Raw genomic sequence first — 13,571 nt, 5'->3', positions numbered from 1 at the left:
TGTGTGTGTCTGCGGTGTGTGCTCTCCCTCACGTGGAGGTCAAAGGACAATTTGCAGGAGTCAGCGCTCTCCTCCTACCATGGGAGCCCTGGGCTTGAACTCAGGCTAGCAGGTTTGGCAGCAAGCACCTTTATCAACTAAGCCATCTCACCAATCTTTAGTTACTATTTTTTTTTCTTTTTTAACGTATAGCCCAAGCTGGGCTCAAGCCTACAGTATTCCTCTGAGTGCTGGAGCTAACTCATGTGCATTTCGCAAATGCATCTTCCTAACTGGCCTCCGAGGTGGATACCGCTAATATCTCAGGTCACAGGTGGGTGGCAGCAGGCACAGAGACACTAATCTACCTACAAAAGGAAGGCAGTGTGCCCAGCATTGCAGCGCTCACACAGCGTGCTCAAGGCCCTGAGTTCCAATCCCCAGCACCAGGATGTGAAAAAAAACATTTATAAGAAAAATGAAAAATAGGCCCATTCCACCTCTAAAACCTCAAGAAACAAATCCTATGCGAAGAGGACCTGAGCTCACTTGCAGGAGGCCATCAGAACCGAGCAACATCAAAAACACGCCAACAACAGAATGGAAACCACGACGAGCTCAGAGCCGGTCCCATCCAGTTCCCCTCCCAAATACATCCACATCCCACCCGTCCAGTTTGGCAAGCCCCCAAGACCTTCGACCCCAGCCCTGTGACACGTACCTTTCCGACATCTTCCACCCCTGGCTCCTTCGACTGCGTAGCTCCATGGGCAGATCAACACCAGCCTAGGACCTCAAATTATCTGTTTCCAGGATAGGAGGGAGCTGCCTCCCATCAGCCTCCAGGCCCTGACTCTTCCCATCCCCCACGCCCTCCAGCTACTGGGAGCTTTTGAAATTTCGATTCTGACCAGGTCACTTCCCTGTCCCCACCCCCCATCTCCAAAACCCCTAAAAGGTCTTCCTTTGTTCTCAGGCGACCGTCTCAAATTCTTCCCCCTGCCTTAGGAGGCCTTCGAGATTCCCTTTTCCCACTTAAGCGCCTAGCTCTGAGCACAGGGCAACCAGGAAGACGCTGGAGCTGGGCTGTCTGGACTCAAATCCTTCTCCTGTAAGTAATTTCTCAGGGCTTGTGAATTAGGGGCAAGAGGAGCCTCTCGACCACTGGCGGGATTAAGTCAGTTCGTCTCAAAGTGCTCATGTAGCCCAGTCCAGGAGTGTTTGTGAGTAACATAAGTGAACACTTAGTGATGTTTGACATCTGAGAATAAGCTCTAGGCTGGGATACAGCTCAGTGCATCCCAGTACCTCATGAGAAAGGAAGGGAAAAAGAAGAGATTTAAGTCCCAGCACCCACATGGCTCCTCACGTCTGTCTGTAACTCCAGATCCAGGGGATCCAACGCCCTCTGCTGACCTCCATGGGGACCAGGCGCACCAGCGGTACACAGCCGGCAAAACACCATATATACGTGAAATAAAATGTGGAAAACGAAGGGGAAAAAAAATCACATAAATTCTTATAACTGATTTCTCATTTAATGTCTGACTCAATTTTGTATCTCCCTGGCACATAGTATGCTCTTTTAAAACACGATGGGCACATGCAAGTCAGCCCAGGGGATAAGCGCTTGCCATGCAAGCGGGTCCTCTGGGACCACACGGTAGGAGGAGGGAAGTTACTCTGTAACCCAGGAAAGTTAGAAGTTAGCCTGGGCTACCTAGCTCCTGCAAACTAAGCAGTGCCATCTGGAGAGCGACAGTGACTCAACGCACGCACTTCAGGATTCCCCAAATCCTTGCTTTCCATTCAAAAGTAGCACAGGGAGTCCTGCTGGGGTGTGGGGGAAGGCCAAGGCTGGGGGTGGGGCACCTCTGTGACAAAAGGAAGCTGCTACTATCTATCCATATGCAAAACAAGATGGGGAATGTAGGGAGAGCTGGAACCAGAGGTGTGAGGATGTGGGCCACCCAGGAACTGGCTGTTCCTTCCATCATTGCAGTGACTGCTGCTGTGGATGAAATGCCCAAAGCTGACAGAGTCTGAAGGTGCCCCCTTGTCCCTTCCTCCTGCTCAGCAGCCTCAGGATCAGTGGCATCCCATAATGCCTCTGGTCCCAGCTCAGGCCTCCGCCATCCTGACATCATCAGGGAATCAGAATGTCAGAAGAAAGGAATGGTTGGGACAGGACACCCATGTTTGCTATAGCACCGTACCTCTCTGCTCCCATCAAACCTACCTGGCGATGAAGCATTCTGCTGACAAGAGTGTCCAGTCCCCTCTAAACTCTGGCTGAATGGGATAATATACACCAGCTACTTAGAAGAGGGTTAGGCCTCCTTCTGCTCGTATTCCTGCATATCCTAGATACTTTTCCTGAGTCCTACTGGACTCATCTTACAGAAGAGGAAAACTGAGGACTTACCATTCCATTGGAAGGACTAGAAATAGTGTCTGCACAGTCTCTGGGTCTCTCCTGATGACACTCCAGTCCATACCAGATGTGACTGCATAGTATGTATAATTGTGTGACAAGACTTTTCCTGGGGAAGATATCACACCCTTGTCTACTCAGCCCATGACAGACCAAAATATGGGTACCACCAGAATCCAACTCGGTGAATCAATGGTTTTATTGGGGTTACTTACAAGGGCAGAAATGACTCAAAGTCACGTTATTTGGTGATGTCCACCCAGCATGGGTGACGGCTCATCGAGATAGGAACCTGGAGTACACTGCACAGCCTGCAGGTGGCTCCACAGGCTGGAGGGTGTCCTTTGCAGATGTCTCTGAGAGCCAGCTTTTATTAGCTTTCATTAATGACTCTAGTAGGGCCTAGTGAACCTACTCAATTTTAGCAACTTCCTCAAGTTGTTCACCTTCTTGCTTAAGGAGCTTCCCTGCAGGATGAAATGGTTCTGTCTGGGAGGACACTGTTAGACAGCAACCCAAGGACAAAGTCCCTTTGGCTTCCCAGGGACTGCTAGGATAATAGTTAGCCTGCAGGAGCGTCTAAAGGGGATTCTGAAGGCAATGACTCAACATTCCAAACTGACCACACACTCCCAGACCCTGCATAGTGATCCAGCCTGCCATTCCAGCACTTAGGAGGTGGAGACCAAAGAATCAGGAGGTTAAGATCAACCTTTGCTACCTAGTAAGTTTAAAACCAGCCTGGACTACATGAGACCCTGTCTCAAAAAAAAAAAAAAAAAAAAAAAAAAAAAAACCTAGAAATAGAAAATCATTGGCGAGGTGGTATACACCTCTAATTCCAGTATTTGATTTGGGAGACAGAGGCAAATCTCTATGAAGTCAACATCACCCTAGCCTACAAAGCAAGTTTTAGGCCAGTCAGGACTGTATCGTAAGACCATCTCAAAACAACAACAACAACAAAAAGGAAAGTAGAAAATCAGTCTACTGAAAGGAACAGCCCCATTGGGGAGAGGTGTACACCTGTAGAGAGAACAACATAAATTTTTTTTTTTTTTTTTTTTTTTTGGTTTTTCGAGACAGGGTTTCTCTGTGGCTTTGGAGCCTGTCCTGGAACTAGTTCTTGTAGACCAGCCTGGTCTCGAACTCACAGAGATCCACCTGCCTCTGTCTCCCAAGTGCTGGGATTAAAGGCGTGTGCCACCACTGCCCAGCTATAAATTTTTCTTTTCTTTTTGGAGACAGGGTCTCATGTCATCCAGGCTATGTAGCCAGTTAGCCAAGGATGACCTTGAACTGAGCCTCCTGCCTCCATTCTCAATTTATTTTTATTTTTTTAGTGTTTATTTGTTTATTATGTATACAATATTCTGTCTGTGTGTATGCCTGCAGGCCAGAAGAGGGCACCAGACCCCATTACAGATGGTTGTGAGCCACCATGTGGTTGCTGGGAATTGAACTCAGGACCTTTGGAAGAGAGGCAATGCTCTTAACCTCTGAGCTATCTCTCCAGCCCCCTCCATTCTCAATTTATATGGCTTCATACATGCTAGGCAAGCACTGGACCAGCTAAGCTACATCCAGCCCCAGGAAGAATGTCCCTTCCAGCAACTGGATGCAATCAATCAGATTACTGCACCGCTACTGATATTGTACACAGAAAGTTATAGTCAGTTCTTGGTATGAAGGTCGAAGACTCTGGGAAGCCCAAGGCCAGACTTCAGCCTGGCCTACTTTTTCAGGGTTACTTCAGCTGTGTTGACTCTGTTTTATCTCCATTGTTCTTGTCCTTGTTGTTTTGTTTTGTTGTAACTGAGGTTTCACTACGTAGCCCTGACTGACCTGGAACTTAGCACATAGATAGACCAGGCTGGCCTCAAACTCACAGACTTCACTTCTGCCTCCTTAGCGGAATGCTGGGATTAAAGACCTACTCTCTTTGTTTTTGAAACAGGGTCTCGCCGGGCGGTGGTGGCGCACGCCTTTAATCCCAGCACTCGGGAGGCAGAGGCAGGCGGATCTCTGTGAGTTCGAGACCAGCCTGGTCTACAAGAGCTAGTTCCAGGGGGGCTGGAGAGATGGCTCAGTGGTTAAGAGCATTGCCTGCTCTTCCAAAGGTCCTGAGTTCAATTCCCGGCAACCACATGGTGGCTCACAACCATCTGGAATGAGGTCTGGTGCCCTCTTCTGGCCTACAGACATACACACAGACAGAATATTGTATACATAATAAATAAAAATAAATATTTAAAAAAAAAAAAAGAGCTAGTTCCAGGACAGGCTCCAAAACCACAGAGAAACCCTGACTCGAAAAACCAAAAAAAAAAAAAAAAAAAAAAAAAGAAACAGGGTCTCACTGCATAGCTCATCATGATATGGAACTTGGAGACTCACTTAGGACAGCCTTAGCCAAGCGTGACTTTGAACTTCAATCCTCCCACGTCTTCCTTCCGGTGCTGAAATCACAGACACTCTCCCCATGGCGCCCAGTGCATGAATACCCAGAATTTGCACCTGCTAGACAAGCAGTCTGCAAACTGAGCCACATCCCCAAACCAAGCTACGTCCCCAGCTCTTGGCTGTCCTGGAACTCCTAAGGAAGCCGTAGACACCTTGCAGATGGAATCCCGTTCAGATGAGATCTCCAGCCCCCGACAGGTCTCCCAGACCCACTTTATAAGCCCCGAGTCAGAGCCTTGCTTGTTTCATTTATTTTCAATCACATTTTTTTTAGATCTATTTTTATTTCTGTGTCTGTGGATGCCACCTGTGTGGATGACAGCCGGCACCACCGAGTCCCCTGGAGTTGCAGGTGGCTGTGAGCCCTCTGATGTGGCTGCTGCGTGTCGGACACTCGGAGAACAGCAAGTGCTCCTACCCACTGAGCCATCTCTCCAGGTTTGCCTTGTTGATTCTAGGAGACTATTTTTATTAGTATTTTGTGTTGGAGAGGGCATTATGTGCTCGTGAGTACAGGGGCCTGGCCGGAAGAGGCCTCATCCCCTGAGCCTGGGTCACAGGTGGTTCCAAGTAGCCTGTGGGCGCTGGAAACAGAACTCAGTTCCTTTGCAAGAACAGCCCACATAGGAGTCATCCCTCCATCCAGTCATCTCCCTGTTTGTTTGTTTTGAGACAGGGTCTCACTTAGCCCTGGTGACCCAGGAACTGGTTGAGGCTGGAGGGTGGCCTTGAACTCACCTTTCTGCTTCCACTCCCAGCCTTATGGGATTTCCAGCCAGTGTGCTGAGACTCAAAGGCAGGCTCTCTGGCGGGCGCACTAGGCTGGGATGGGGACGGCCCAGTACTAGGACCTATTGGCCCTCAGTTAACTGGGCCACAACCTCCAGCTTTTTGTTTCTTTTTAAGATGAGGTCTCATGTAACTCAGGCTAGCCTTGAATTTCCTATGTAGCCAAGGATGACCTAAAGCTTCCGCCTCCATCTCTCAAGCCATGGGATCATGGGTTTGCTACAGCCACACCCGGCACAAAAGGATGGACCATCCTATTGACTTTCTGGCCTTAACCTGAATCCTTTCCATACTGTGTCCGGTGTGTAGATGACAGCTTTGCTCGTACCCTTCCCTGTGCCTAGAGTCTTTTCCTTGGCGCCTATGGCTGCAAGGCTCGCTCCTTCTGTATTCAGGACTCTTCAAATCACCAACCTCGAAGGACTGGCCTTAACCCATGTCCCAGAAACCTCCTTCTCCTACACCACCTCAAACCAAAAAACTCCCCAACTCAATGTTCAATGCTTCTCCCTTTTCTACATTTCTTTTAAAGATTTGTTTATTTATTATGTACACTGTGTTCTGCCTGCATGTTATGCCTACAAGCCAGAAGAGGGCACCAGATCTCTTTACAGATGGTTGTGAGCCACCCTGTGGTTGCTGGGAATTGATCTCAGGACCTCTGGAAGAACAGCCAGGGCTCTTAGTTGCTGAGCCATCTCTCCAGCCTCCCTTCTATTTGTATGTCTTTCTATCTATCCTCCTGACTCCCCCTTTCTCTATTTTTTTTTTTAATAATCCCATGTTCGCTTCCTGTTAGTTGGTTGCTTGATTGCTCCACCTCTTGACCTATGGTTGACTTTATTTAATCCTGTTGACAATATTCAAGCAGAAAGCTCTTGGATTAAAGTTGTGTGCTAGGGCTGAGCCACACCACAGCTGAAAACCAGGATTTTCCGATAAATAAAGCAATCTTGGGTTCACAGTGCTATCAAATGTCCTGCAACAGTTTGGTCTAAAGAGCAAGTTTTGGATCAGCCAGAGGTATATAGTGAGACCCTGTGTTGGAGAGGGGAAAAAGGCAAAAAAAAAAAAAAAAAAAAAAAAAAAAAAGATGGCTAGAAGTTTCTAGAGAAGTGAGGAGAGAACCAGACCAGGGGGTACCTGACTACCCTTTGGGGAAGGAAGTGGGGTTTTTTTGGTTTTTTGTTTTTCAAAATCATAAACTGTGGCCCATTAGCTCAGGCTTCTTGTTAACTCTTATACCATGCATTAGCCCGTTATTCTAGTATATGTTAGCCACATGGCTCAGTACCTTTTTCAGCGGGGCAGGTCACATCTTCAGAAGGAAGTGTTTTAAGCAAGGAGTGATTAGCTAAATCGAAGCTTCAGAAGGAACAAGTTGACTAAAACCCTCAGGAAGTCATGACGGCCACGTGTGAGGTACCCGATGGTGACCTCAGAAGACTGCCACTTCAGGTCACCATGTGAAGTTTGTCGGGAAAGAGTTTGTGCCTGACTGGGGCATCTTCTACTGTCGTGACTTTGAACAGGTTCCTGCCTGCCCCCAGTGACGCCCTCACTATTCAGGGTGGATGAGCTCATGGGAACAGAATAGTGAAGTGTGCTTTCTAAGGACTCTGGTGACAGTTGTTCCTGAGCCTTTAGGTAAAGACACCTCCAGTGACATATGGGTTCTTGAGGCCATGAAGCCTCTGCTGACACTTGCCTCAGAACAGATGGAGGATTCAAACTTCCTGAGAGTCAGGTACCCTGCTAGCAAGGGCTCAAAGAAATGACCTTTTCCTGACGTGGACAGGCAGATATCCTAAAAGTTAGAAAACGTTCTAGGCAGCCGGGCAGTGGTGGTGCACGCCTTTAATCCCAGCACTCAGGAGGTGGAAACAGGCAGATCTTTGTGAGTTCAAGGCCAGCATAGTCTACAAGAGCTAGTTTCCGGACAGCTCTTGGAGACTCTTTGAGACAGTGGAGAAACCCTGTCTCAAAAACCCAACCAAACAGACAAACAAAAAACATTCTAGGCGAATGCCTGGAGTCAAGATGAAGAGACTGGGGTAGATGGTTAAGAGTTAAAATAGGCGATGGTTGAGGCTGTGATTGACACCAGCCTGGAATTCTTGCATTTGGGTAGCTGAGGCATAAGAAGCAAAATCAATTGTATAGAGAGTCTGAGAGCAACCTGGGCTCCAGGAGACAAATGAGACAATGTTTCTTTTCTTTCCTTTTTTTTTTTTTTTTTTTTTTCGAGATAGGGTTTCCGTGTAGCTTTGGAGCCTGTCCTGGAACTAACTCTTGTAGACCAGGCAGAATTTGAACTTACAGAGATCCACCCACCTCTGCCTCCCGAGGGCTGGAATTAAAGGCTTGCACCACCACTGCCTGGCTTTTCTTTCCTTCCTTCCTTCCTTCCTTCCTTCCTTCCTTCCTTCCTTCCGAAAGTGTTGTTGGGTGGGGGGGGGGCCACATGTCTTTCTCCCCAGCATTCAGGAGGCAGAGGCAGGTGGATCTCTGCGAGTTTGAGGTCAGCCTGCTCTTCAAGAGCTAGTTCAGGACAGCCAGGGCTACACAGAGAAATTCTGTCTCAAAAATAAAAATAAAAAAAAAAAAATAGGGGGCTGGAGAGATGGTTCAGAGGTTAAGAGCACTGGCTTCTCTTCCAGAGGTCCTGAGTTCAACTCCCAGCAACCACATGGTGGCTCACAGCCATCTATAATGAGATCTGGTGCCCTCTTCTGGCCTGCAGGCATACACACAGACAGAATATTGTATACATAATAAATAAATAAATAAATTAATTAATTAAAAAAAGAAATAAATAAATCTTTAAAAAATAATAATTATAATAATAATTATAATAAAAATAAAATGCAAAGTGCTGAGCCGACAAGTCTTTACTACAAGCCTAGGTGGTGTGTTGTGGTTAACTTGAGTATCTGAGGGAGCGCTACAGAGTAACTTTGTTTAAGTAACTTTGTGTTCTCTAGCAACTTTTCCACAATAAAGTTAGACAAAAATCCCTGCATGACAACTGAAACAGAGAGGTGACCCAGGACAAGAGCCTGGCTCCAAGCCTTCTGGTTCTGCCCTCCCAAGAAAGGGCCACTTCCATTGGGGCCAGGAAGAGTGCTTGGCCACTCCCAGGAAAGAGCACAAACTCAGTTTTGTGGCTCACCCACTATCGCAGTAAACATCAAACACAAGGTAAAGTGGCTGCACCTGGTCTATAATCCCCCAACTCAGGAGGCTGAGGCAAGGGGAGGATAGGACTCTGCTAAAAACCATGTGTTTTCTTCTGTGCAGTCATGGGGAGGTAACCCAGAGCCTCCCACAGCAGAGCAAACAAAGCTCCATCTTCAACCAGACCAAAACAGGCAAGCACACTAACAGAAATACTTTTTAGGTTGACTAAGATAGCTCAGTGGGTAACCTGGCATACTGCCAAGCCCAAGGACTTAAGTCTGACACCTGGAACTCACATGACAGAAGCAGAGAAGAAACTCCTCCCAAAATAATCCTCTGTCCCCTACACATATGCATAGGGGAAAAAAACCAACAACAATGAAAACAATTTTTGTTTTTGAGACAAGGTTTCTCTGTAGCTTGGGAACCTGTCCTGAAACTAGCTCTTGTAGACCAGACTTACCTTGAACTCGCAAAGATCCACCTGCCTCTGCCTCCCGAGTGCTGGGATTAAAGGAGTGTGCCACCACTGCCTGGCAACAAAATGTTTTTTTTTTTTAAAAAAAGGATTTATTTATTATGTATACACTATTCTGTCTGCTTGGATGCTTACAGTCAGGAAGAGGGCACCAGATCTCATTACAGATGGTTGTAAGCCACCATGTGGTTGCTGGGAATTGAACTCAGGACCTCTGGAAGAGCAGCCAGTGCTCTTAACCTCTGAGCCATCTCCCCAGCCCCCAACAAAATGTTTTTAAAATATTCTCTTTAAAGCGGTTTATTGGTGGAGTACTTGCCTATATGTGTGAGACCCTGGGTTCAACCCCCAGCTCTACAAAAGCCAGGCACAGTGGCACACCTGGCACACACCTTTACTCCCAGCATTCAGGCAGCAGAGGCAGGCAGATCTCTGAGTTCGAGACCAACCTGGTCTACAGAGCGAGTTCCAGGACAGCCAGGGCTACACAGAGAAACCCTGCCTCAAAACACCAACAGGCACAGAGCGGTTCGGTCGTTCGTTGGAGGTAGATCTTCTGTTCCTGTCGCCGATCGCAGCTCCCCTTTGCACGCTCACAGTGGCGTGGTGGTCCCAGCACGGGCCTCAGATTCGGGCTTTGGGTGAAAGAAAATGGCCCGAACCAAGCCGACCGCTAGGAAGTCGACCTGGGGGAAAGCGCCCCGCAAGCAGCTGGCCACCAAGGCGGCCCGGAAAAGCGCGCCCTCTACCGGCGGGGTGAAGAAGCCGCACCGCTACAGGCCCAGGACCGTGGTCGCTACCAGAAGTCGACTGAGCTGCTCATCCGGAAGCTGCCTTTCCAGAGGTTGGTGAGGTAGATCGCCCAGGACTTCAAGACCGACCTGAGGTTTCAGAGTGCAGCCATCGGTGCCCTTCAGGAGGCCAATGAAGCGTACCTGGTGGGTTGTTTGAAGATACCAATCTGTGTGCCATCCACGCCAAGAGAGTCACCATCATGCCCAAAGACATCCAGTTGGCTCGCCAAATACCGAGGGAAAGAGCTTAAGTCGAGGCGGTTTTTATGGCATTTTGTAGTAAATTCTGTAAAATACTTTGGTTTAATTTGTGACTTTTTTTGTAAGAAATTGTTTATAATATGTTGTATTTGTACTTAGGTCATTCCATCTTTCACTCAGGATGAATGGGGAGAGTGAGTGTTCATAGATCTCAGTGCTGTGGGCGTTGCGGCTCAGGAGTGACAAGTTGCCGATGTGCAGAAGGGATGGGTGACAGTACTTGCTTCTCATGATGCATGTTTCTGTATGTTAATGCCTTGTTGGGTAGCTATTAAGGTACTAGAATTGATAAACGTACAGGGTCCTTTTGCAATAAAACTTGTTATGACTTGATCCAAGTGTTTAACCATACATCACTGTAATAGAATGTGGGCTTTTTCAAAGGTTGAAGATACAAGTTTTAACCACAGTGTAACAGTTTTCCTTAAAAAAAAAAAAAAGTAAACCTGGCAGCTATAGAATACACTATGTGCATTTATAATAGCTATTTTATATATTGTAGTGTTCAACATTTTTTTATTATTTATTTATTTATTATGTATACAATATTCTGTCTGTATGCCTGAAGGCCAGAAGAGGGCGCCAGACCTCTTTACAGATGGTTGTGAGCCACCATATGGTTGCTGGGAATTGAACTCAGGACCTTTGGAAGAGCAGGCAATGCTCTTAACCACTGAGCCATCTCTCCAGCCCCCAGTGTTCAACATTTTTAAATTAAATGTTTTACATTCACAAGTGGTGGGGAGTCTTGTCATTAAGGTGTGTGTAATTAGTCCAGTTGGTACTTCCTGACTAGACTGCATTTGTTTTTAACAAAGTAGAAAATGCTATGCGTGGGGCTGGAGAGATGGCTCAGTGGTTAAGAGCACTGCCTGCTCTTCCAAAGGTCCTGAGTTCAATTCCCAGCAACCACATGGTGGCTCACAACCATCTGCAATGAGATCTGGTGCCCTCTTCTGGCCTGAAGGCATACCTTCAGACAGAATACTGAGAATACTGTATACATAATAAATAAATAAAATCTTTTTTTTTTTTTTTTTGGTTTTTCGAGACAGGGTTTCTCTGTGGTTTTGGAGCCTCTCCTGGAACTAGCTCTTGTAGACCAGGCTGGTCTCGAACTCACAGATCCGCCTGCCTCTTAAATAAAATCTTAAAAAAAAAAAAAAAAAAGAAAAGAAAATGCTATGCGTATTAAACCTTGCATAAGTCCTCATTCTACCACACGTTAACTAACCCTCCAGTTGGTAACATGCACTAACGGGGATTTATAAGGGCTCTATAGTAAAATAACAAGCTATTCACACCAGCATCACCTGTTACCAATCTAGTTAGTGCAGCTTTCATTGTGTTGTTTGGTCTATCTAGATTAGGTTCTGTTTTGTTTTTTAATCTTTAAGGGGAAAAAGGGAGAATTTGTTTTTTCCTTGAGTTTAAACAGGAGGGTGAGAGTACAGCTGCAGCTTATTGGATCTCTGCCGATGAAGATGGGTTAGGTTACACCTGGTTACTGTCCTGGCAAAATCCCTTCTATAGAGATGGCCTTCAAGTGGTTTTTAAAAGTATCCTATGGAAGTTTTTAGGTCAATTATGTATGTTGACTAAATTTACAAATAAAACTTGTTTATTCAACAACAACAACAACAAAAAAAAAAACACCAACAAAAAGAAGTGGAGGCAGTAGGTTCAGGAATTCAAGGTCATCCTCAGCTACTTAGTGCATCCGAGACCAGGCCTGGACGTGAGACTCTATTTCAACATAAAATAAAAATAGAGAATGAAAAAGCCAAGGCTCTCTTCAGGGCCTGAGAATTTAGTTGAGTGGTAGAACATAAAACCCTGGGTCAGTCCCCCAAAAAACAGTTAAAAGAGACTCACAGTAAGACTGACCGCTGCCTGTCTGTGTCTACCCATTGGAAGCTGCTGTGTCTCCACCTGTCCGCCAACCAAGCAGTTTCCTATCTGGCCAGACTGGTTGAAAAGCTACCCACTTAAGGGTGGCTTATAAGTCGGGTGAGGACAAGTGTCCTATCCTGCTGGCTTACATCTGGGGTGCCGCTGACTGTGCCAACAGATGCTTCCACTTGAGTAACAGGTTTTTCTGGTGGCTATCCTGGGCCTCCTACAGCTGATGCTGGCCTCTTTCCCTCTCGCTTGCTCTTTAAATAGCAGCTTAACTTTTATTTCATCAGAATGACTCAACTACCCAGATACAGAGAAAGGCACACGAGTGGATTTTTTTTTATATCAATTTAAATATAAATCAAGCCAGGTATGAGGGATGAGTGTCAGCCTGGTCTACAGCAGGAGTTCCAGGACAGTCAAGAGTTACGCAGAGAAACCCTATCTCAAAAAAACAAAATCAAAACAAAACAAACAACAAAAACAAATTAAAGGTAAACAAAAAAACCAGAGGTCACAGTCAGTGAAGTTGCCCTGGAAGCCCTTTTTGCACACAGTTGGAATGGCACGGGTCCTAGCTGGCTTGGAACTTTAGGCTTAAACTTGCGGCAATCCTGTTCCTGTCTCCCAAGTGCTGGGATCAGAGGTATTTGCCAATCAGCTCAGCCTTGATTTCCTTGAGGACTGATGGTATCCAAAGAGTTTCAGTTTGTTTATTTATTATTTATTGAGACTTCAGGGTCTCACCACGTAGCCCTGGCTAGCCTGGAACTCTCTATGTAGATCAGGCTGACCTCAAACTCTGCTAGGCTAAAAGGCGCATGCCACCATGCCAGGCAAGGCAAGAGTTTTGTTTTCTTCGTTTCTTTTTGATTTTTTGCCTTGTGTGTGTTTGGGGAGTGCATGTAAGTACCCATCCATATGCATGTGCTCAGTGACTTTCGGGCTCTCTGCCTCACTCCCTGGAGATGGGTTTCCCGGGGGAAGTTGGAGCTAGGCTGACTTGCCAGGGAGCTGGATCCTAAGACCTTGGACTTCCTGATCCTCCTGCCTCCATCTCCTGAGTGCTGAGCACTTGAGCGTGCGATTGGCTTATGTGGTGCTGAGGTTCAAACCCAGGGCCTTGTGTGTTTGCTACCGACTCTACCAACTGAGCTACGTCTCCAGCCCTCGCTTGTTGTTTTGATGTTTTGTTTTGTTTTTAATTTGGAGCGGAAGCAAGGGCTCAGCTCTTGCAGAGGGCTGAAAGGTTCGCAGTAGCCACTCTGGGAAGGTCACAAAAAGCTTGTCACTT

At 46.7% G+C, this 13,571-nt stretch overlaps 1 pseudogene; it reads left to right on the top strand.

Moving 5' to 3' along the window:
• The first annotated feature begins 9,962 nt into the window (after positions 1-9,962).
• On the top strand, positions 9,963-10,368 carry LOC121460007 (annotated as a pseudogene).
• The last annotated feature ends 3,203 nt before the right edge of the window (positions 10,369-13,571 follow it).

Source organism: Microtus oregoni, unplaced genomic scaffold (genome assembly GCF_018167655.1).
Source record: "Microtus oregoni isolate MIOR12 unplaced genomic scaffold, Mior012 000020F_ref0000438, whole genome shotgun sequence".
Lineage (NCBI taxonomy): Eukaryota > Metazoa > Chordata > Mammalia > Rodentia > Cricetidae > Microtus > Microtus oregoni.
This window is presented reverse-complemented; position numbering and strand designations above follow the sequence as displayed.